Genomic DNA, 24,906 nt, shown 5'->3' with positions numbered 1-24,906 from the left:
TCTATTCTAGGATCCATCTTGAAGATCTGCTTCCTAGAACAACTTCTAATATTAATTGCCTTAGTTTAGATTATCTTCCTCCCTAAAACAAGCAGACCCAGAGAAAATAATTCAAATGAAAAATATTTATTTGGGAGGTACAATAAACAATGGAGAGGAGGGAGAATCTGAGACAGAAAAGGGAAGATAGTCAATGAAGGGTACATTATCAAACAAAATAGCATGTTGGATAACTGGAGCTTAATCTCTTGGAGAATATCTGGGAAATGATATAAAGTATATGACTCAGAATCATCTTGTCTGAAAGCCAAAGAAACTGGGATAGTTAGACACCAATTTCTCTCAGTCATTGATTGAAAGACACTCCCAAGAGTCATTAATCCCCAACGTGGCCAACCTGCCATACTCACAAGGAAAAAAGTCTTCTTCAGACATTTATGCAGCCAACAGACAAATGAAAAAATGCACATCATCACTGGCCATCACAGAAATGCAAATCAAAACCACAATGAGATACCATCTCACACCAGTTAGAATGGCGATCATTAAAAAGTCAGGAAACAACAGGTGCTGGAGAGGATGTGGAGAAATAGGAACACTTTTACACTGTTGGTGGGACTGTAAACTAGTTCAATTATTGTGGAAGACAGTGTAGCAATTCCTCAAGGATCTAGAACTAGAAATACAATTTGACCCAGCCATCCCATTACTGGGTATAAAACCAAAGGATTATAAATCATGCTGCTATAAGACACATGCACACGTATGTTCATTGCTGCACTATTCACAATAGCAAAGACTTGGAACCAACCCAAATGTCCACCAATGATAGACTGGATTAAGAAAATGTGGCACATATACACCATGGAATACTATGCAGCCATAAAAAATGATGAGTTCACGTCCTTTGTAGGGACATGGATGAAGCTGGAAACCATCATTCTCAGCAAACTATCGCAAGGACAAAAAACCAAACACGACATGTTCTCACTCAGAGGTGGGAACTGAACAATGAGAACAGTTGGACACAGGATGAGGAACATCACACACTGAGACCCGTCGTGGGGTGGGGGAAGGAGGGAGGGAGAGCATTAGGAGGTACACCTAATGTAAATGACGAGTTAATGGGTGCAGCACACCAACATGGCACATGTATACAGATGTAACAAACCTGCACATTGTGCACATGTACCCTAGAACTTAAAGTATTACAAAAAAAAAAAAAGAAAGAAATATTCATCTTTAAAAAAAAAGAAAAAAGTTTTCTTCAGTGTAGAGAGCCCTCATCCAATACCTGTAGTTGAAGTCAACCAGAAAACACAGAAGTGAAAGGGCCTAAAGAATCTGGGCAGGCACTACAGCATCTACACTTGCCATCTCTGAGAGCAAGAAGAAAATTGTTTATCTTGAGCCTCAGTGCTGAACAGAAATGAATAATCGTCTCTCTATGAATCTAAATCTAGGGAATTCTCTGGATTACCAGACCTCTCAAGAAGAGGGAGTATTAAATGGAGCATTAGGCTGGTGTTATGGCCTGAATTCTATTTCCCTAAAGTCCGTATGTTGAAGCCCTAATCCCCAGTACTTCAGAATGTGGCAAAATTTGGAGACAGGGCGTTTAACTTAAAGAGGGGATTAAGTTAAAAGGAGGCCATTAGAGTGAGCCCTAATCCAATCTCTTCTTTACAAGAAGAAATTGCAACAGAGAGACATCAGGATGCATGCATGCAGAAGAGAGACCACGTGAGGACACAGCAAGACAGTGGCCATCTCCAAGTCGAGGAGAGAGGCCTCAGGGGAAACCAAACCTGCTGTCACCCTGACCTTGGACTTGTAGCCTCCAAAACTGTAAGAAAATGAATTTCTGTTGTTGAAGCCACCTGGTTTGTGGTACTTTGTTATGGCAGTCCTAGCAAACTAATACAACACGGATGGCTCAATGATCCAAGGACACCACCCTCGTAGGAGCAGAATCACAGGAAAAGAATTCCTCCATCCAGCCAACAGTATCTTGATCCAGCAATTCCTCTACAAATGCAATACAGAGCTTGCCCTGGTGCTGCATGTACTGCCAGTCTCAGGACCAGCAGAACATGTAAGTTTTATTATGCTTTCCTTTGATATCACAAAGTTTGTTCATCTTCTGAAATGGAATCCAATAAAAATGGCATCACAGATAATCTTGGTCACTTACACATACTTGATTCAATGCTCCCACCTGAACAAAACACAGCTGGCCCAGACTCGGGACCTCCATTTCATTCTCCATTCAGAGGTCAGACGCTGCAGAGGATGTGAGGGGATAACTGCTAAGAAGAAGACCTTCTGTCCCTCTTCCTCCCCTGGGAAGCCAGTATGGACTTTCCCAAGAATCCTCTCCACCAAGGAATTTTCATCCCCCATCTTCTGTCCCAACACTGAAAATAGTAATGAGTCATCTCCAAAACTGACCCAGCCTTCTGAAATCCAGGACCACAGGAAGATGTTCTTTTGTATCCCTTCTAAAGTAATTTAGATTTTGTTCTTTTTGTCTTACAGCTGTTAGTTAAGTAAATACGCAATGACTCAAATAGAAATTTGTCATTCTTTTTTTTTTTTTTTTCATGTCACTCAAAGTTTTATTGCTTTCTTTTGCCCAGTGCCACAAAGCAGAGATAAAAGATGTCACCTGGGTGAGGTTAAAATGGCATTCAAAACCAAGAGACCAGGTGTTGATTATTAGTTCTGGTGTGCCTATGGAAGGACAGGCATGCATGTCTGCCTGCTGACGAGCCAGAAGCTTGTCATTCTTAAGGTGGTGTTTTATAAATGTACATTGTATAAATATAAATATTATTATTAATAATAAATTGCTCCCATTTTATGAGTTTTATTGGAATTCAGTTCCAAATGTTTATCTTTAAGGCTTAGATAAGTTTAATTCAGCATTTTCTTGTTACTATTTAATAAATCCTTCTTAGTAATCCAGAAACACATCTTTTCATTTTAGTGCTTTAGTCAAGTAATTATACAACACTTAAATAGAAGCTTGGTAGAATTACAATTCTTGGGACTTTTTTTATAACAAGAAAAGTTATGTATTGCTTATTTAAGAGTGAATTTTATGAATTAATTTTTAAATCAAATTTTGTTTCATTTTATTCTATTTCTAAATAGCAGAAATATAGTGTTTTGGCTTTTTTGGTGTTTGTATTAGTTTCCTGTAGCTGCTGTTACAAAATACCATGAACTAGGTGGCTTAAAGCAATAAATTTATTCTCTCACAGTTCTGGAGGCCAGAAGTTCAAAATCAAAATGTCAGCTGAGCCACACTCCCTCTGGAGGCGCCAGGGGAAAATTCTTCCTTGCCTCTTCCATCCCCTAGTGGCCACCAGTACTCTCTGATTTTTTTTGGCTTGTGGCCACACCACTCCATTCTCTGCCTCTGTCTTCACCTTGCATTCTTCTCTGAGTGACTACAGAGATACTTGTCATTGGATTCACAGCCCACCCAGGTAGCCCAGGGTGATTTCCTCATCTCAAGACCTTTAACTCAGTTCCATCTACAGAGATTCTTTTTCCATAAAAGATGCCACTGACAGATTCCGGAAATTAGAACATAGATATACCTTCTGGGGGGACACAATTCAATCGACTATAAGTGTTTCACATGTTCCCTAGAACACGAAATGTAGTGAGAGCTTTACATGAGTGGTCTAGAAAGTGAAGACATTTGAAACTCAAAATATGCTTCTGTATACCAAGGTCTGCATCTCCTCCAGTTATTAAATTAATATATTTATATTAAAAATGGTAATTTGGGGGGGAAGATAAGACAGTACAATATTTATGAAATGAAAAAAATAGTGAAATTGGAAGTCAACGTACTTTCTTTAATGTATGTGTTAAGGACTAAAAAGACACACACTAAAATGTAAACAGTGGTGCTGGGAGGGGAATAGGAATTGGAGGGTGGGGAGGAATGAAGGGAGAATTTTATATTCTTTGTATGTATGTATTTGCATTAAAAGTCACATGCTCTAAAAAATAAATACACACAATAAGAGGGAGGGAGAGAAAGAGAGAGACAGATTGAGAAATTCAGAATAGTAGAGAGAAGTACAGAAAGATAAAAGTGGATTCAGAAACCACTCTCCAAAATACAAATGTCCCAGGACAGTCCTCTTCTGTGTGGCCCAAAGTGCCTTCCCAAGCCAGAGGCAGAACTTCCATGTGACAAAACTTCTTCCGATGGAAAGACCTGGAAAGAGAGACAAGGTTCAATGAAGATAGACTTCACTTACTTCAAATCTGTCCCAGCACTTGAGGTAAACTATGGGTACATTCACAATGTCCATTATTCTAGGCCTTGAAGATAGACATGGGAATTGTGTTCCAAATTAAACTCACAGGCCAGATGTGGTGGCTCATGCCTGTAATCCTATGTTGGGTGGTCAAAGCAGGAGGATCACTTGAGGCCAAGAGTCTGAGGCTTCAGTGAGCTATGATTGTGCCACTGCACTCCAGCTCTGGGTGACAGAGAGCCTATCTCAAAAACAAACAAACAAACAAAAAAACCTCATAAGGTGCAAAAGACCTGATTCACACACTCAAGTCACAGATGCACACACACACACACAGAACACATGTATTCATGATACTGGGAAATATTGTATCAAATAATCAACATGAGTGCAAGGGATAAATTTTAAGAAAACAAAATTCTGGTCAAGACTATTAGTTAAAATCATTTAGAGTTTAGAAATAGAGTAAGATGCAGTTCATTTTTTCCACAGCATTTTTCTGTTGTGTTGAAACATTTGAAGCATTATCTCAGCACAAATATAAAAATGTCTGATGGAAAAAATATCCTAAGACTATTTAAAATGCTTCTGGAGCAAAGATTAAATTTATCCTGATGCATCAAAATTTGAAACAGATGAATCTGCTGATGTTACGTTTTTTTTCCTCCAATAATATCCTTCATGGTTATATATGTTTCCACAACTCATGTTATAAATAAACATTCTGAGATTTCTTTTCTCAGTTACTCTTCCATAAAGAATCCATTAAAAGCTTTTACAGGACAAAGGTCCAGACTACATCTTAAACTTTATAAATCAGATTTTCATGCATACAAATGGTGAACTTTATCAACACATGGCCAAGGATGCAATGTCATGTCTTTTGGGAAAAAAAAAAGAAACATTTAAAGCTGGCCTCTCTATGTCTTATATGGACATCCAAGGTGCCTGATGAATTTTTTTCTTAATGATAGCTGTTCATCCTAGTTTCTGTTCGTTGCCAGAACTTTTTGCAAACAACCAGTAAATTAAGAGCCAGCTTATTTCCCTAGAGATATGATTACATTAGTCACTCAGTAAGTTTTCAATTAATTTTGTTCCAAAGTTTTCTAAGGAACTCATTAGATAATCTCTGAATCTAGAGAAGTTAGTCACAGGGCCTAAAGGAATTCACCTTTGCTGAACCAAAAAAAAAAAAGAAAAAATAAGAAAAGAAAACATTCAGTAGTAGCTAGCATATAGGCTGAAGAAATCTTAAAAGAAAGACTTCTCAACTCTTAACCAATATGAATTCATGATACATGGAATATTTATACTACAAAGTAAATAACAATAACTTGTATTTATAGTATCTTATGCTAGATAGGCCTAAGTCTCAAGATCTAGTGTTAATCAGTGATTTACTTGGAGCAGCTAAGCTTTAGGTTGAGCAGCTAAGCTTTAGGTTTAGCAACCATTACAGTAATTCTTCAGTAAGGAATAGATTAATCTCACAGACCTGAATTAATGCTCTACCATACTATTTCACTAACAAATCTCTATGCTACTGAGAATAAAGTCTTTCAAGTAAGCAATCAGATTACAGCTCTCTCTCACTGACACATTGTAGTCACCCTTTTCTCTCACCATATTCAAATAAAAATAAGCCAAAATTAGAGCTAATAAGATAAGCAGAGCCAAGTCATTGAATATTTATAAGTTCCATCTCTACTAGCTCTCTCATGGTACACTGTCTTCTAAGTTGCTGGTTCCAGAAAACACATAGAGAAATTATGGATGTAACTGTTAGACTCCAACCTCATAGAAATACACCATTTCCATGCCCAAAACCAATATGGAAAAATCTATCTAGCTCCAGGAAGAGAGTAGGATTCAGAATTCCACCCACTGCATTACCAAACCAATTTTCTATCGCATACTTTTTTTCATAAAATCTCAAAATGGCATTAGAAGAAGAAAGCTACTAATTACCATCTTTAACTGCACAGAAATGAATTCCAAACCTAAGAAAAACAAAATTTTGTTTTATAAATAAAAAATTCACTATTGTCCACAGTTTGTATATTTGTTAGCAACAAGTGTAGAACTAAAAGGTGCCATGGGAAATTAGAGAGATAATTAAAAACAAGTCAAAACAAGTACCAAAATACTTTATACATTGTTAAATAACAGTCATGGTGCTAATTAGCAGTAAAGAGTCAAGAGAATTCAGAAAGTTCTTAAATCTTTGAGCTTTCTTTTCATCAATGTGCTATGGAGGAGATCAATTTGTTTTCATTAAGGTCTGGCCCCACTAGAATTTAATTTATTTCTAGCAGTGGTAAATGACAATCAAAATCTAAACTCTTTCTCTGAGGTCTGTTAACTGCCAGTTTTCAATAGAATGCAAAAATCTTGCAAAATTAAGTGTATTACAGTGAATATTCCAGCTGGCCTTAATTGCCTTAAGACATCAGAACAGCTGTGTGAACTCCTTCATAAACGTCTCCCCTTTGGTGTAAGGAGAGGTTACAGACTGCAATAAACAATGCGGGAGGGCTGATGTGGTCAAAGGAATTCTGCTCCCTGCATGAAACACTAAGGCTCAGATGTCCAGTTGCCCAAGAAACTATCAGCTCCCACCTATTTCACATAATTCTTTGTAAAGACTTTGCAGAACAGTCTATCTTCATCTTGAGAACAAACTAAAACACACACACAATAACGTGGATCTTTTCTAAGACTGATTCTTTTTTTTTTTTTTTAGATGGCCTAAAAGATATTTTAATTCAAATAAATTGGTTCACAGTTTTAATATCATTTTTAGAAAAATCAATATATATCTAATCATTATTATTACCAAAATCCACATATTAATATCATGGTTTTTTTTATTATTATTATACTTTAAGTTTTAGGGTACATGTGCACCATGTGCAGGTTACATATGTATACATGTGCCATGCTGGTGTGCTGCACTCATTAACTCGTCATTTAGCACTAGGTATATCTCCTAATGCTCTCCCTCCCCCCTCCCCCCAACCCACAACAGTCCCCAGAGTGTGATGTTCCCCTTCCTGTGTCCATGTGTTCTCATTGTTCAATTCCCATCTATGAGTGAGAACATGCGGTGTTTGGTTTTTTGTCCTTGCGATAGTTTACTGAGAATGATGGTTTCCAGCTTCATCCATGTCCCTGCAAAGGACATGAACTCATCATTTTTTATGACTGCATAGTATTCCATGGTGTATATGTGCCACATTTTCTTAATCCAGTCTAACATTGTTGGACATTTGGGTTGGTTCCAAGTCTTTAAAGTCAGGAAACAACAGGTGCTGGAGAGGATATGGAGAAATAGGAACACTTTTACACTGTTGGTGGGACTGTAAACTAGTTCAACCATTGTGGAAGTCAGTGTGGCGATTCCTCAGGGATCTAGAACTAGAAATACCATTTGACCCAGGCATCCCATTACTGGGTATGTACCCAAAGGACTATAAATCATGCTGCTATAAAGACACATGCACACGTATGTTTATTGCGGCGCTATTCACAATAGCAAAGACTAAGACTGATTCTTTTCCAGCTTTGAAAGTTTGATAACTCAGGGCAATTTGTTCTCAAAGAGCAAAATATCTTTTTACTTATGCTATGGAATAATGCATTCAGATACTTAGGAAATGAGTAAATTGCTGGGATCCTGGAGGATTTTTTTTCCATTGAAAAGATAAAGTCTGTTTTTATGGCCTAATTATTGCCCTTTCTCATATCTCTTCAAGTATTTTGCTTACAGTGAGTTTTCTCCAAAGAATTTCTTATCTGAGTAAATCATCTGAGTTCCATTAGTGAAGCCAGCCCCAAGAAACATCAGCCCTGATAATAGCTAGTTGCTATGAAGGAACAGGAATACAATTCACCTTGACTCCAGGAATCATAACACACATCCATATATATTGTTTAAATTTGACACTGCAAGATAAGATTAAAGAGTAACATTTTATGCGAAATATAGGCTGTTCACCCCTTTTTTTCTTCTTCCAGAGTATATATTACAGGGAATATAACAGAGAAATATGTGCTGACAAATAAACTTCCATTCCTGATGTTTGTAGATCTATAAATGAACACTGGTTAACAAATGTTATTTTTCATCTTGTAAGGAGTGTATCTGTTGAATAATTTACCAATACTTGTTACTCAGATTTAGAGCTCTTTCTGCATCAGCATTAGAGTCACACCGACAAAATGCCTCAGAGTATCCTTTTTTCTCAGTGATCTATACTGCAAACTATGCTCCCCTGTACCCCAACCTCATTTTTGTAAATAAAGTTTTATTGGAACACAGCCACACCCATTCATTTACATATTTTCTATGGCTGCTTTCAAGCAGAGGTTAATAGTTTCAACAGAGACTGTATGGTCCACAAAGCCTAAAATATTTACTATCTGGCCCTTTAACAAAAAGTTCACCTGCCCCTGCTCTATATACCCCATCCACCCATCTTTACTCTTTCAATTTTACTCTGATTTCCTTCTGAAGTACATATTTCCAACAGCTTATTATAAACCCTGATGATCATTCTACTTTATTTGGCTTGGAAAAGAATTTGAGTAGACTTGCTTTTCCATGGAAGTATGAATTGCCCTTAGCTTTCATAACATAAGCCTCCCTCTTCATCCTCTGCTTGTTTTACGATTACTCAAATGGCTCTCCACTGGTGCTGCTACATACCAGTTGTTTTCTGCACAAAAGGGCCCAGCTAGGAGAATCAATGGAGGTTGAATCCAGCCCATACACCACTTGACAAGCCATGAATCTTGACATAAGGCCTTATACCCCCAAGAGGATAAAATAAAGGAGAGCAGGGCAGGTGCAGTAGCTCACGCCTGTAATCCCAACACTTTGGAAGGCCGAGGTGGGTGGATCATGAGGTCAAGAGATCGAGACCACCCTGGCCAACATGGTGAAATCCCATCTCTACTAAAAATACAGAAATTAGCTGGGCGTGGTGGCATGTGTCTGTAGTCCCAGCTACTCGAGAGGCTGGGGCAGGAGAATCACTTGAACCTGAGAGGTGGAGGTTGCAGTGAGCCGAGATCACACCACTGCACTCCAGCCTAGCAACAGAGCGAGACTCAGTCTCAAAAAAGAAAAGAAAAGAAAATACAGCAACTTCATTTTAAATTACACGATTAATGAATAAGGTACAAATCTAAATTTGCATTTTATATTTTTCTCAAGAAGTCTTTATACATTTGGATTCTTTATTTGATCTAGCTTTCTTGAAATAAATATAATTCTGGTTATTCAAACTATGATAGTATACTTATTAAAAGATTTTGAAAATTATGTCTCACCAGTTAAAAAGCAAAATATTTCACAAAAAATAAAAATAAAAATAGGATTAGCCAGGCACAGTGGCTCATATCTGTAATCCCATCACTGGGAGGTCCAGGTGGGAGAACTGCTTGAGCTCAAGAGTTTAAGACCAGCCTGGGTAAGACAGTGAGATCCCATCTCTACAAAAGAAATCAAAAATTAGCATACGCTTGTAGTCCCAACTACTTGAGAGGCTGAGGTGGGAGGATCACTTGAGCAATCCAGCCTAGGCAACAAAGTGAGACCCTGTCTCAAAAAAGAAAAGAAAATAGAATTAGTACTCAGCAACTGTGAACTGAACTTTACAAAGTGATTATTTGAGTCACATACTTGAATTTGCTTTGGGTCAAAACATGATGTATATAGAATCCCCTTATCGGCAGGGGATACATTCTACTCCCTGCAGTGGATTCTGAAACCAAGGATAGTACAAAATCCTAAATATACTACGCTTTTTCGATCTGATAACTGAGACTGCTACTAAGTGACAAACAGGCAGGTGGTGTCTACAGCATGAATGTGCTGGATAAAGACAGGAGTCTCACCCTGGAAGGAACGGAACATGATGGCAAGAAATTTCATCACACCACCCAGAATGGCACACAATTTTAAAACTTATGAATTGATCATTTCTGGAATTTTCCATTTAATATTTTCAGACAGCAGTAGATCATGGGTAATGAATGAATCTGCACAAAATGAAACAGCAGACAAACAGGAACTACTATAATATCAAGTCCTGGATTGACTAATAAGTTAGCTGAATATTCTAAACCTCATTTTCATAGAAATATAAATGACAAAAAGTAGGGAACCCAAATATACTCAACCACATTCAGAAAGATTATGAAGAAAATACCCTTCTTGGCTGTTCCTAGATTTTGCAAGGGTTTCAGTGGGCCTCTCCTAAAGAAACTGCCTTTGCACCATGGGATTCTGCTCTCAGCCATGTGGCCTTGCCATTGAGCTCAGAGCCCTTCCTTTACCCTATGTAAGCTGAATAAGATGAGGGTACCCCAGGACCAGTCTCAGCACAATTTCACATCCCAAAGAAAGAGAAGTAGGACAAAAGTTGTTTTGCTTTTGTTTATCTCTTAGTTTTCTTTTGCTGCACAACAAATCCCACTAACTTAGCAGCTTAAAACAACACCATTTGTTAGCCCACACTTCTGTTGGTCACAAGTCTGGCACCATGTGGCTGGATTTTCTGCTCCAGGTGTCACAGGCAGAAATCAAAGCGTCAGTTGAGCTGAGTTTTCATCTGGAGGCTCTGAGAAAAACAATCTACTTCCAAGCTCATTCTAATTCTTGGCAGAATTTAGTTCCTGGAGGTTTTGTGACTGGGGTTCCTGTTTCCTTGGTGGTTGTCAACCAGTTCTTACAGACCTCCTGCTGTTCCCTGTCAAGTAGCCCTTAACATGGTATGTTCCTGATATGTTCCTTAGGGCCAGCCAGACTATGTCTCTGCTACCGCAAAACTCTGATTTCCCTTCTGGCATCCTCCAAAGAAGGCTCTCTTCTATTGCAGAGCTTAACTGATTAGGTCAGGCCCACTCAATATAACCTCCCTTCTGGAGGTTTTTATATGGAGTGTAATATAAACACAGCAGTGGATGTCTCATTATATTCACAAGTTTCATCCACACTCAACGTGGAGAGGATTAGATGAAGGTGAGGGTCATTGGGAGTCATCTTGGAATTCAACCTACCACAGTTTTGTTTGATTTTATTAACACCCATAGCATTGGTGATGATGTTGTGAAATGTGCACTGTCATAAAGCTAGTAACTGCCATCTCAGCTCTCAACGTAGTAATCCTCTATCAACCATGGCAGTTACTTTCTTGAAAAGTATAGCAGCTGGCAAGACAATAGTGTTGAGATCAGAAAGGAAATTGGGGCCCCAATAAAAGAATCATTAAATATATGTTAGGGTGTGTGTATTCTTTACTAAGGCATTTGGTTCCAAAACAAGCCATATTAGTTGACATTAAAAAGTGTTTCAATAAACAACTGTCCTCACTCATCTTCAATTTTATTCAGGAACATACCTGCAGATATCGTGATTTATAAAACTTGTAAATTTTCATTTATTGAATTTGCTCATAAAATATCCCTCTTTAAAATTTTGGCTCATCTCTTAAAGGCTTGTAAATCTAATGTCTTTTGCACTTGGCATTTTCCTTATTTGTTTTCACAATTACAGCAAAATGCTTGTGTTGCTCTCTAGCTTAAGGTCTTTTTCCTGGGCCTGATCTTTTATTCATATCACTGTGTTATCCTCAGTGCCTAAATCATCAATAAATACTTGTTGAAAGACTGAACTAATGAATAAATTAATGATGAAATATTAAGAAAATATGGCCTAAAGAGATGTCTTTGCTCGTTGTAAAATCTAAGAGAAAGGAAAGAAATAATTATCATCACATTCTTTGGTTTAAAAGGGCAGAACTAAACCACATATACATAAAAAGACCATGAATTTTTCACTTGAGGCATATTGATATAAAATTTAATTCAAAACACCATCTAGCAGTAGTATGAATAAGGAAGGAGAAGTATGATGGTTAATTACGTGAATCAACTTGGCTAGGCCACAGTGCCCAAATATTTGGTCAAACTTTATCGTGGATGTTTCTGTGAGGGTGTTTTTGGATGAGATTAGCATTTAAATCAGTGGACTTTGAGTAAAGCAGATTGCCCTCCATAATGTGAGTGGGCCTCATCTATCTGTTGAAGGCTTGAATAAAACAAAAGACTGACCTCCTTTAGCAAGAGGGAATTCTGCCAGCACACAGCTCTCGGACTTGAACTGCAACATCAGCTTTTCCCTGGGTCTCCAGTCTGCCAACTCCCCCTGCAGATTTTGGACTTGCCAACCCTCTATAATCACATGAGCCAGTTCCTTAAGTAAATCTGCATGTGTGTATGTAAATATATCTGCATCTACTTATCTAATTCGTTCCATTTTTCTGGAGCAACCTGACAAATGCCAAGAAGCCTCAAGATATATCCACACTGTCAGAATAGCAGTCTGTTACGCTGGGAACCCTCTTCCCCTCACAACAGCCAAGGCTTTGCTGTTAAACCAGGGTCATCACCTGTGCTGAATTGTCCTATTGTCAATTTGACATCACTGCCATCCCTTTCAGAGGTCTCCCATGCATTACATAAGAGTAACCAGGAAATACATTTTCAGACTCCAGTTCCTTCTATGGTTCCAGGTCAGCTAATGAGAGGCATTTGCATGAGATCTAGAAGGCAGAAGAAAAGGAAAGCTGCAGGAAAACATCCATCAGTGCAGCTTTCTTGCCCTTTGTTCCTGAAGTTCTTCCAGCAATTATGAAGCCTCTATTTTCCTGTATCGAAACCCTCCATATGCAGAATGCATACAATGCCTTCCATTTTCTCACAACCAGACCCTAACTATACATCACTGATAGGCTCTTTGGAGAGGAAGGAGGAAGAAAGCACTTCATTTTTTCCTACGAGATGGCCTCATCTACCCTGATCTATCAGAAAAAGAATAATAATTTTGAACTCCATGGGGGATTATAATTCTTTACCTCCCAGAAGATCCCATGGATTATAATTCTTTACCTCCCAGAAGATCCCATAGCTCCTATGAAAGTGGGATAACTCATTCTCTAGTCTTTAAGTTTCACAGGTCTGTGGTTATTGAGGAGACACCGCACAGCTCTCTACAGAGAGCAAGAATGAGGTGATTCTCAACCAAAATTGTTTCCCGTTACACTTCCCCCAGATGAGTGGGTTCCAATTTGTCTTGTTGAGACACAAAAACAGACCTTCCCGAAACAAAGAAGATAAAGTAATGGTTTCACTTTACAAATAAAATTGCTGACAAGATTAGAATAACAGTTTATCTCTTTTAAATGTCTGTGCCAGGTGCAGTGGCTCACGCCTATAATCCCAGCTCTTTGGGAGGCCGCAGTGGGAGGATGGCTTGAGCCCAGGAGTAGCCATGGTCCCAGCTACTCAGGGGGCTGAGGCGGGAGGGTCACTTGAGCCCAGGAGGTTGAAGCTACAGTGAGCATGATTGTGTCACTGCACCCCAGTCTGGGTGACAGAGTGAGATCCTGTAATAAATAAATAAATAAATAAATAAATAACTCTGTGTGCCTTGGGTGACAGAGTGAGATCCTGTAATAAATAAATAAATAAATAAATAAATAACTCTGTGTGCCTTGTGTCTGTTTTCTTTAGTTTCATCTCACAGGCAACCTACTGCAACATGATAAACCCTAAAACTCACCCTATTATATTAGGATAAACTTTAAACTGTTAACCTGACTACAAGGTCCTGGTTCTGGTTCATCTGGCCTCAGCATAACGTCTCAGACACTCCATTCACTCTGAGTCCAGGCCTCATTAACCTTTGGAAGATTTCTTAAATTCACTCGGTTCCTTTAGGTCTTAGGACCTTTGCACGTTCCATTCCCTCTGCCTGACAAAGATCCCGTGAGCTCTGCCCTTACGTTCAAACCCTTTGTCTCAGTAATTCCTTCTCACTCTCCAAGTCTCCTTTTAAATGTCACTTCCACAGGTGGGTTAGTTCATCCTGGTATACATACTTATATTATATTGTACTTCCCCTCTGTAGGACATATTATGATAATAATTCACTCATTTTTAAAGTATTTCTTCTCTCCTAGACTCTAGCGTCCTGGTGTTGTATTTTCACTACTGTATCCGTGGTACCTCCCATGGTGTTTAGCAAATAGAACTTTAATACGTATTGAATAAAAGGAAGGAAGGGAGGAAGGAGAGAATGTAACATGATGGTTAAAATTAAATTCACCATAGGTTGGTAATATTCCAGGCAGCATTATGGGAAAAGGAATCCATGGGTGACTAATAAAAAAAGACCTCCACAGAAGGCTAGAGAAGTATTCTGCCTGGCAGGAAATTAATACAGTGCTGAGTTGCTAAAAGAAACTTAGTGTTTTGGAGATTGTAATGATGAGAGAAATGAGCTTAGGTTATTCATTTCATCTGCAATTTTGTGCAGTTGAGTAAGTTTTAAAGTAAGGCTGGCTGACATTGGTGGGCTGGTGGAAGCCACACCACCTCCGTTTTGGGGAACATTTGGCTGCTCCTATTTCCCGACTGAACTCCATTGACTATGTCAGCAAACAATGGCTCCAGACTTTCCTGGTTCTTGGCAACTTAAAATAGTCTGAATCATAGGACTGGAAACAGAACAGATGTGTACTATTCTCCCTCTGTTTACACAAGTACAACTTGCCCATGAAAAGGAAAGAAGTGAATACATTATGTCGCCTACTCTGAATATAATGAGAGTAGCTCATCATTTGAATCAGGCAATTTGTCCTGCAAGATCTACTGAATTTCTATTATTACCCTCACCTTCCTCATGCTACCTTTATAACCATCTCCCCCAAAAAAGTCAACATGAAAACTTTCCCCAATGATATGATTATGATGATGATGATATGTGTATGCGTGTGTGTGTGTGTGTGTGTGTGTGTGTATTACAGCAAGGGAAGTTGATGTTGATGCCTTTTCATTAATTCAGCTCACAAGCAGAAGGAACTTGGCACCACCAGCAAACTCAGATAGTTAAGCCAGGGCAAAGAGAAAGGTCAGATCAAGAGGAAATCTGAGATACACAGTGGGGGTACATCTCTTTAGAACTAGATGCAGGACTTTTGCCAACGCTACATAACTGCTTATTGTCTGGAAGAATGTCAAAATGTGACGGCAAGAAATTTCCATAAATAAGAAAATAAAAGAGTCTTTGTATGGGGGATGGATGCACTGAGAAGGAAAAGCAATCAGTCTCATGGCTTTAAATGATAGGAAAGACAACAGAGTAGAAAAGAGAAGTACAGCTTTAAAATTAAGTATACTGAAGAAAAAACTAACATACAAGGAGAAAAGGTGCTGTAAGACATATAAATACTGGATAGTGAAGTACAAAGTATTTCTCAGTTGTCTGAGGATGAAAAAAGCAAACATACACAAACATATATACAAATACACATTTATTGAGGAAAATAAGGGAAAGCTCACACGACTAGGGACTTACGAGAATTCATGGCCATCAGACTACACTTCAGTTTTTAGAGTTGATGTTCTCACACTACTCTTACCTTCTTTTCTCTTGTGTTGTTCAGGGCATCCTCTGAGCCTCAATCACTCTCTTTCCCAAATCTGCGTAAACTTCCATGATATTTTCCATACTGTAAACCACTTTCCTTTCATCATAATAATAGCCAACATCTATTTTTTAATGTGTTAGTTCCTTACATCCCCCTCAAGCTATGGTAAGTCATCCTTCAGAAAGATCAAAACAAAAAACAAAAAAAAACTAAAATGTCTTAACATCTCTATTTCATCCATGCTACCTGTATCTTATGTGGGAATTTTGTCCAGAAGTTCCACTTACAGAAACTATTCTGCTACATTTTGTTTGTCAAAGCCTGAAGTCTAGCCTTGTACATAATTCACTTTGTTATTGTCCCTTATGCAATATAATGCAGATTGCTTGATTATGCAAATTAATTGTTTCTTTCCAAATTTTCATCCATTGTAATAAACCACATTTCAGTTTCAGTCAGTGAACTAACAAGAATAAATAGTGGAAATGTAATTGCATATTTTTTCTTTTAAAGACCATGGCTTTTCCCATTTGTTGGTCACAGGTAATTTTGTAAACAGAAAAGGAAACATATTGTCCTCATTCTCTACTACAACTTTATTTTACCTCTAAAAACAAGAGCCTGGGGGGTATTCTTCAAAGAATGTATCACTATATATGAAATCTAAACAAGAAACAGAGTGAACACTGAAGTGCTGGATGAAAGGGGAATTTCGAATGTGCTGAAAACTTCTATTTCTGAGGAGGTAGCCAAAACATATTCATGGCTGTGCAAAATTATATGTGTGTATGTATATATACATACATAGTAATGCATTGCAGCATCTCTTTTTTTTTTTTTTTTTTTTTTGAGGTGGAATTTCACTCTTGTCACCCACACTGAAGTGCAATGGCGTGATCTTGGCTCACTGCAACCTCCGCCTCCTGGGTTCAAGGGATTTTCCTGCCTCAGCCTCCCGAGTAGCTGGGATTACAGGGCACACCACCATGCCTGGCTAATTTTTGTATTTTTAGTAGAGACAGGGCTTCACCATGTTGGCCAGGCTGGTCTCGAACTCCTGACCTCAGGTGATCCACCCATCTCGGCCTCCCAAAATGCTGAATTACAGGTAGGGGCCACTGTGCCCAGCCTAGCACTTCTTAATAATAAAGAATTGAAAGCAACTTAAACATCTTTCAACAAGAGATTGGTTTAATAAATAATGGTGTATGCATACCATGAAATAACATATAGCCACAACAAAAAATAGGGAAGCTTTTTATACACAGATATAAAATAATCTTTAATATATATTGTTAAGTGAAATAACAGCAAGGCACAAAGAAGTGTGTATAGTCTATTATTTGTGTAAAATGAAAGATATGTACTATCCTGTGTGTGTGTGTTTCTGCTATAATTCCTTAAAAACCTACCTTCTGCAAAGGTTTCTGGGGTGGTTTGTTATAGAGCATAATTTTAGCATAGTTACTGATCTACTACGTATATATCATAATTTATTCTACCAGCACCCTATTGAAGGCCATTTGAGTTGACTCCACTCTTTCCCACTACCCTGACATGTCATATTTTTATTAGTATATCCTGAGGATAAATTCATTAAAGTGGGATTACTGATTGAAAGACAGAAATACATATGTAGTTTTGCTAAGTAATATCAAGTTCCCCTCCATAGCTGTTTGCCATTTTGTATTCCCCATGCCTCGCCAACAAAATATTGTAAACTTTTGGAATTTCACCAATCTGATAATTGAAAATGGCATCTCAGTATAATATTAGTATACATTTATCTTATTATGAGCAATGCATCTTTTAATATATTTTAAAGATATTTTGCAATGTTTTTCTGTAAGCTTCTCACACCTTTTGCCCATTTTCTACTAGGTTTTTCATCACTTTCTTCTTTTTATTATTAGATTTATTAGTCTTTTGTCCCTGAAATGGGTAACATTTTTTTTTTCTCAGTTGTCATTTTACCCATCACCCAGGCTGGAGTGCAGTGGCATGATCATGCCTCACTGCAGCCTCAATTTCCCGGGCTCATGTGATTCTCCCACCTCAGCCTCCCAAGTAGCTGGGAATACAGGCACATGCCAGCACACCTAGCTAATTTTTGTATTTTTAGTACAGATGGGGTTTCACCATGTTGCTCAGGCTGGTCTCAAACTCCTGGGTTCAAGCAATCCACCCACCTCAGCCTCCCAAAGTACTGGGATTACAGACCTGAGCCTGGGAAGATTTTTTTATGTAGTTAAATGTATCAGTGTTTTATGCTTCTAATTTTGGTTCATATTAGAAATTTAAGTTTTCTTCTAGTAATTCCACGGTTTCATTTTTTCACTACCTCTCTGAAACATTTGCAGTTTGTCCTGGTTTATGGAGAAAGGAACAGATCCAATTAGATCTTTTTCCAGGTGACTATCTATCCTAACACTATGTAACATATTTATTTGAGGTGTCACCCTTTACATATACTAAATGTTGCTATATATTTGGGTCTATTTCTGGATTTTCTGTTCTGTTTCATTGGGCTTCTGTCTATACACTCAACTATATCACACTCTTTTCAACAGAGAAGCTGATAAGGGTAGCTCCCCTACACCCATATGCTGCTTTTCTTTTTCAGAATTCTTCTGGCCATCCTTTGTTTATTCATCTCAACAAACTTTAAAATCAAATTGGTTAGCTCATTTAAAAAAATGATATTTTTATTGTCACAGCATTGCATTTATAAACTAACTTAAAAATATTTGAATACATGCCCAGGTGAAGTGGCTCATGCCTGTAATCCTAACACTTCAGGAGGCCGAGGTGGGCAGATTGCCTGAGCTCAGGAGTTGGACACCAGCCTGGGCAACACAGTGAAACCCTGTCTCTACTGAAATACAAAAAATTAGCCAGACGTGGCAGCAGAGACCTGTAGTCCCAGCTACTCAGGAGGCTGAGGTGGAAGAATCGCTTGAACGTGGGAGGCAGAGGTTGCAGTGAGCTGAGATTGTGCCACTGCACTCCAGAGTGGGCAACACAGCAAGACTCCAACTCAAAAAAATATATATATATTTGAATATGTAACCTTTCTGAAATGATTATTTGAAAATGTGTATCAAGAACCTAAATATTGGTACTTTTGACCTAGTAATTCCTCTTCTAGGAGTCTCTCACATAAGGCAGCAATGTGCAATTACAGACAAAAATATTATGTCCATTTCAAGTCATTTAAAGTCACATTTATGAAACATTCTTAACGGTTTGAGAAAACGGGTCTTGTGTAAACAAGATAAGGATGCCCACTCTCACCACTCCTATTCAACATAGTAGTGAAAGTCCTTGTCAGAGCAATCATGCAAGAGAAAGAAATAAAAAGCATCCAAATAGGCTTAGAAGTCAAATGATCTCTCCTCACTGACAATATGATTCTATACCTAGGAAACCCTAAAGACTCCACTAAGGCTCCTGCAACTGATAGATAGCTTCAGTAAAGTTTCAAGATACAAAAATTAGTATAATTTCTATACACCAATAATGTTCAAGCTGAGAACCAAATCAAGAATGCCATCCCATTTAAAATAGTCACACACACAAAAAAAACAAAATACCTAGGAATACATCTAACCAAGGAAGTGAAAGATCTTTACAAGGAGAACTACAAAACACTGCTGAAAGAAATCATAGATGAAATAAACAAATGGAAAAACATTCCATGTTCATGGACTGGAAGAGTCAATATCGTTAAAATGGCCCTACTGCCCTAAGCAATCTATAGATTCAAAACTATTTCTATCAAACTGCCAATGTCATTTTTCATAGAACTAAAAAAACTATTCTAAAATTCACATGGAATCAAAAAAGAGCCCAAATAGCCTCAGCAAACCTAAGCAAAAAGAACAAAGCCAGAGGCATCACATTCCCCAACTTCAAACAATACTGTAAGGCTACAGTAACAAAAACACCACAGAACTGGTACAAAAACAGATACACAGACCAATGGAACAGAATGGAGAACCCAAAAATAAAACCACACACCCACAGCCATCTGATCTTCAACCAAGTAGACAAAAGTAAGCAATGGGGAAAGGACACCCTAGTAAATAAATGGTGCTGGGATAGCTGGCTAGCCAAATGCAGAAGAATAAAACTGGACCCCTACCTTTCACCACATATAAACATAAACTCAAGATGGATTAAAGATTTAAATATAAGACCTCAAACTACAAGAATCCTAGAAGAAAACCTAAGAAACACCATTCTGAACATCCTTGAGAAAGGATTTATGACTAAGTCCTCAAAAGCAATTGCAACAAAAAATATTGACAAGTGGAACCTAATTAAACTAAAGAGCTTCTGCACAGAAAAAGAAACTGTCAACAGAGTAAACAGACAACCTACCAAATGAGAGAACATATTCACAAACTATGCATCCAACAAAGGTCTAATATCCAGAATCTATAAGGAACTTAAAAATTCAACAAGCGAAAACAAATAACTCCATTAAAAAGTGGGCAAAAGACAGACGCTTCTCAAAAGAGGATGTACGAGTGACCAACAAACATACGAAAAAATGCTCCAGATCACTAATAATCAGAGACATGCAAATCAAAACCACAATGAGATACCATCTCACACCAGCCAGAATGGCTATTATTAAAAAGTCAAAAAATAACAGATGCTGGTGAGGCTGTGGAGAAAAAGGGATGCTTATACACTGTTGGTGGGAATGTAAATTAGTTTAGCCAATGTAGAAAGCAGTCTGGAGATTTCTCAAAGAACTTAAAACAGAACTCACTCAACCCAGCAATCCCATTATTGGGTATATATGCAAAAGAAAAATAATCATTCTACCAAAGACACATGCACTCCTATGTTCATTGAAGTACTATTCACAATTTCAAAGACATGCTATCAATATAGGCGCCCATCAACCGTGGATCGGATAAATAAAATATGGTACATAATATACCATGGATTACTACATAGCCATAAAAAGGAATGAAATCATATCATTTGCAGCCACATGGATGCAGCTAGAGGCCATAATCTAAGTAAATTAACACAGAAACAGAAAATTAAAGACATCATGTTCTCACTTACGAGAGCTAAACATCGGGTACTAGTGGACATAAAGATAGCAATAATAAACACTAAGGACTAATGGAGTAGGGAGAGAGGATAAGGAGAAAGGGTTGAAAAACTCACTATTGGGTACTCTGCTCACCATCTGGGTGATAGGATTGTTCATATCCTAAACCTCACCATCACACAATATATCCATGTCACAAACCTGCTCATGTACCCCCAAATCTAAAATAAAAGTTGAAATTATTAAAAATAAAAAAATGGGATTTAAAAATCATAGTTATCAGCATTACGTTAAGTGCATAGAGAAAAGATTAGAAGGAAATGTGATAAAATAGCAAAAGTTGGAAAAATGCATAGATGGCAGGGATCCCCAAGCTACACTAGGAAGAGGGTATTAGAGCTCAATTAGGGTGGGAAGTGTGTGACAGCCAATATTGAGTGTTGGAGCCCATGAAGGCTGAGGAGGATGTCTCCACATAAATGCTGGCTGTCCACACCTCCTCCACAGCTCCTCCACAAACAGGAGGTGCGAACAGCTGGTAAAAGATGTCGGATCCTGAGCAGAGAGGGAAAGAGGGCATCCATGTTGAGTAGCAGCTCAGCTCAGGGTGTTGGTGGCCTGAGATGGCAGAGGAGGGAATCTGAGAGAGGGAGGGGCAGCCATGGTAGCAGTGGGACACAGAAGCCAGCCAAATATGAGATAATTTGAGCATCAAATTAAATAATGATAGTAATGGATTATAACCGATTGCATAAAAGAGGAAAACAAGAAATCCAATCTGATATAAATATCAAAAAGGATAAATTGAAAGTTTTATAAAGAATGGGATATTTTCAGCTTCCAAATATTTATTAAATTCAAAAGGAAAAAGTAACTTTTCAGGAGAGAATTCTGCAGGTACCATTTTAATCAGGTGAACAACTTGAGCATCATCAGTAGTGGGACAAATTGAAACCTTGTGCCACCTAATAGAATGTAATGAGAAGAACACACTTCTGTGATATTCCTGCCAAATTTGCATCACCTGAACCTAATCATGAAGACACATCAGCAAATTCAACTGCAAGAACATTCTACAAAATAACTAGACAGTGATTTTCAAGAGTCAAAGTCCTCAAAGTCAACAAAAGACTGAGGAAATGTTCAAGACTGAAGCCAACTCAAGAGACCTGACAAGATGCAACACTTGATTCTGAACTGGATCTTTTGTTACAAAAGACATCACTTGGGAAAACCGGCAAGACTCAAATGAGGTCTAAGGATTAGAAAGTACTAATAATTCAATGGTAATTCCCAGAATTTTAATATAATATTGTGCTTATATAAGAGAACGTCCTTGTTTGAAGGCTATTCGCATAAAGTATTTGGGGGTTTGGGGACATCATAGTGGAAACTGGTAAATAGTTCAAGGCAAAAAAAAAGGTCCTTACACTATATTTGCAACTGCTCTGTAAGTTTAAATTACATAAAAATAATTTTAAATGAATTTAAAATTTAAAGAAAAAAATTATAATAAAAAACATTTAATGATTTTTAAAAGTCATGTACTTTGACCCAGAAATTTTGCTTCTGATAGTCTACTTAAGGAAATGATTCAAAATACATGCTCACCTCCAATACCCTGGCACATCTATTCACCCTTCAGGTTTTAGCTCAAGGTTATTTCCTCAGCAAAATCTTCCCTGACTTCACCAGCCCAGATCTGAAGCTTTTGTCAAACAATCTCACATCAACCTTCGTGGCCTTTATCACGGTTTATAATTACCTATTTGTGCAAACATTAATTATTCCTCCTCCTCGAAGTCAAGGACCAGGTTTGCCATGCTCACCTTTATATCCTCAGTACCCAGCACACAGCAAGTACTCAATAAATATTAAAAAACCTGTCATTAATGGATGAATAAATTAAGATAGATAAATGGATAGATGGATAAGTAGCAAGATGCATAGAAATATAATAAGAAATGTTAAGAGCTCTCAGTTAATGGCTATAGCTGTCATTCAGATCTATCCCAGGGACCTAACATTAAAAAGGTCCTGTTGATCAGAAGAGATAAAGGACTGAGAAGAGCTGAGCAAAAAAACACATTTAATAATTAGTATAGAACCTACCTGGAATTACGGGAGCATGTGCATTCCAGCCAAAGGGGGATATATTTTTTTATTTTTGTAGCCATAGTGTCTTATTTTCCTATTTTATGACCACTGAAGTATTCCCAGGCCCTCTCTTAAACCTAAGAATTCATGTATTGGTGAGAATAGCTGGACATTCAAGATATTTTTGTGATTCCTTTTTTTAATCCTCTTTTGTACATGTAATAATGTTGAACAAACAATGAAATGTTGTTCCAATGATTTAATGAGGAAGGAGAAAGACCCTAACTTCTGGGCAGAGAAGTTTTTCCCCTCTTTGTGGAAGGCCCTTATTGAAATGTAAATCAAGATTGTTACCCAAAGTTTTGTCTCTGTTATTGTATCTGACTATAGGATCCAAAAAAAAAAAAAAAAATTTCCAATTGATGCCTTTCCTTCTGGAATTGTAAGTGAACACAATAATAGTACCTGTTTAAACGTGAAGTGGATATTGTTACAGAGAACATACCAGTGGCTTTCTCAATGTTAAGCTAATAATGCCTCATGAATGTTTGATCTATGGAGAAACCCCTGTAGTTGTACCTGCCAATGCTGTTTGTTGGAGAAAAAATTTTGAATGTTTTTTCTTCACAAACAAACAAAAAAAAGCCATCTAAAGAGAGGGTGATACCTGTCTTTATTCTGGAGAGTGGGGGAGCAAAGTTAAGGATACATAGGGCAATGTTTTTAACTAAGGGTATATATTACAACCCTCTTTAGAACTTGTTAAAAATGCAGATGCTTGGAACAAACTTATGAAAATAGGGATTCAGTGAGTGAATCTGAAAATTCATATTTTATAATTCTGGAGATGATCCTGATGGCCTTCTGACTGAAGATAAATATAGGGATGACTGGAGACAGTGTGCATGCTTATAGTTCCAGCTACTTGGGAGGCTGAGGCAGGAGGATCGCTTGACCTCAGGAATTGAAGACCAGCCTGGGTGATATAATGAGACCCCCTCTCACACACAACACACACAAAAAAATACTAAATAGAAAATGAAAATTTTTCTACTTGAATTATTTAATCCAACACTTCATGTCCTCATTTTGCTTTTAACTAAGAAAATCTTACCTGGCATGATATTTATTTATTATTTAAAAAGGAAATCTGATATATAAGCATATCAGAGATAGAGTAAAAACTCTATCTCTGATCTGGCCTCTAAACAGATATAGCTGACTCTAAGGAAAAAAGAACCATAAGCAATAAGAAAAAGCCACTTCTCTCAGAACACATGGGGACCTTAGATAATTAAGATCCCTCTAAAAGAAATTAACACAAAAGAAGAGAGAGGCCGTCACTCTCTTCCCCCTCTCCACCCTAAATTATCACACCCTGGGGAAACTGGGCTGTGGAAAAAATTTAACTCTAGAGCACCTTCTGCCAAGAGTGAGATAAATTATCAGCAAGCCAGTAGGGTTTGGGCAGCAGCCCCAGAAGCTACCATGGCATACCAAGGATAGAACAAAGTACCCAGTGGCATGGCACAAAGCAGTGAAATGTTGCTGAGCACTTGGCAAGCACTCTCTGGGGGCAATAGGAACACTGAGGAAAACTGTTGCTTTCCCTGAGCTGAGGGGTGCTAGAGTCAGAGTGATCCATGATATAGGTGTTCAACAAAAGAATCTGTGAAATGTTTCCCGGAAGAAAATCCATAATGTTTTTCCTATCCCATATATAGGAAAATATTTTTTAAATAGTGTATTAGTATCACATAATCTATGTTTGCACTAGAATCATACAAAAATGCTTCATTTCGTTTTTGTCAAAGATGCTATTTATCTGAAAAATAAGTCAGACTTAAGACTTTACTTTTCAAATAATATGAAATTTCTCTCTCATGCCATGTGAAATTTTCTTTGTTAAAAGCAAAATGAGGTCATGGAGTGTTGGACTAAATAATTCAAG

At 37.8% G+C, this 24,906-nt stretch overlaps 1 long non-coding RNA gene across 1 annotated transcript in view; it reads right to left on the bottom strand.

Annotated features, from left to right (window-relative positions):
- Nucleotides 1–3,747: 3,747 nt before the first annotated feature.
- LOC129011473 (uncharacterized) overlaps nucleotides 3,748–24,906 on the bottom strand; it is a 79,144-nt gene continuing 57,985 nt past the window's right edge. Inside the window, exons 2-3 of the long non-coding RNA XR_010123544.1 lie at nucleotides 4,390–4,524; nucleotides 3,748–4,240 (exon numbers count right to left, since the gene is read on the bottom strand). This is a non-coding gene — a long non-coding RNA (uncharacterized LOC129011473). The remainder of the gene's footprint in view (nucleotides 4,241–4,389; nucleotides 4,525–24,906) is intronic.

The sequence above is a fragment of the Pongo pygmaeus genome, chromosome 14 (assembly GCF_028885625.2).
Source record: "Pongo pygmaeus isolate AG05252 chromosome 14, NHGRI_mPonPyg2-v2.0_pri, whole genome shotgun sequence".
Lineage (NCBI taxonomy): Eukaryota > Metazoa > Chordata > Mammalia > Primates > Hominidae > Pongo > Pongo pygmaeus.
Note: the sequence above shows the minus strand (reverse complement) of the source record. Positions and strands in the feature narration are given on the sequence as shown.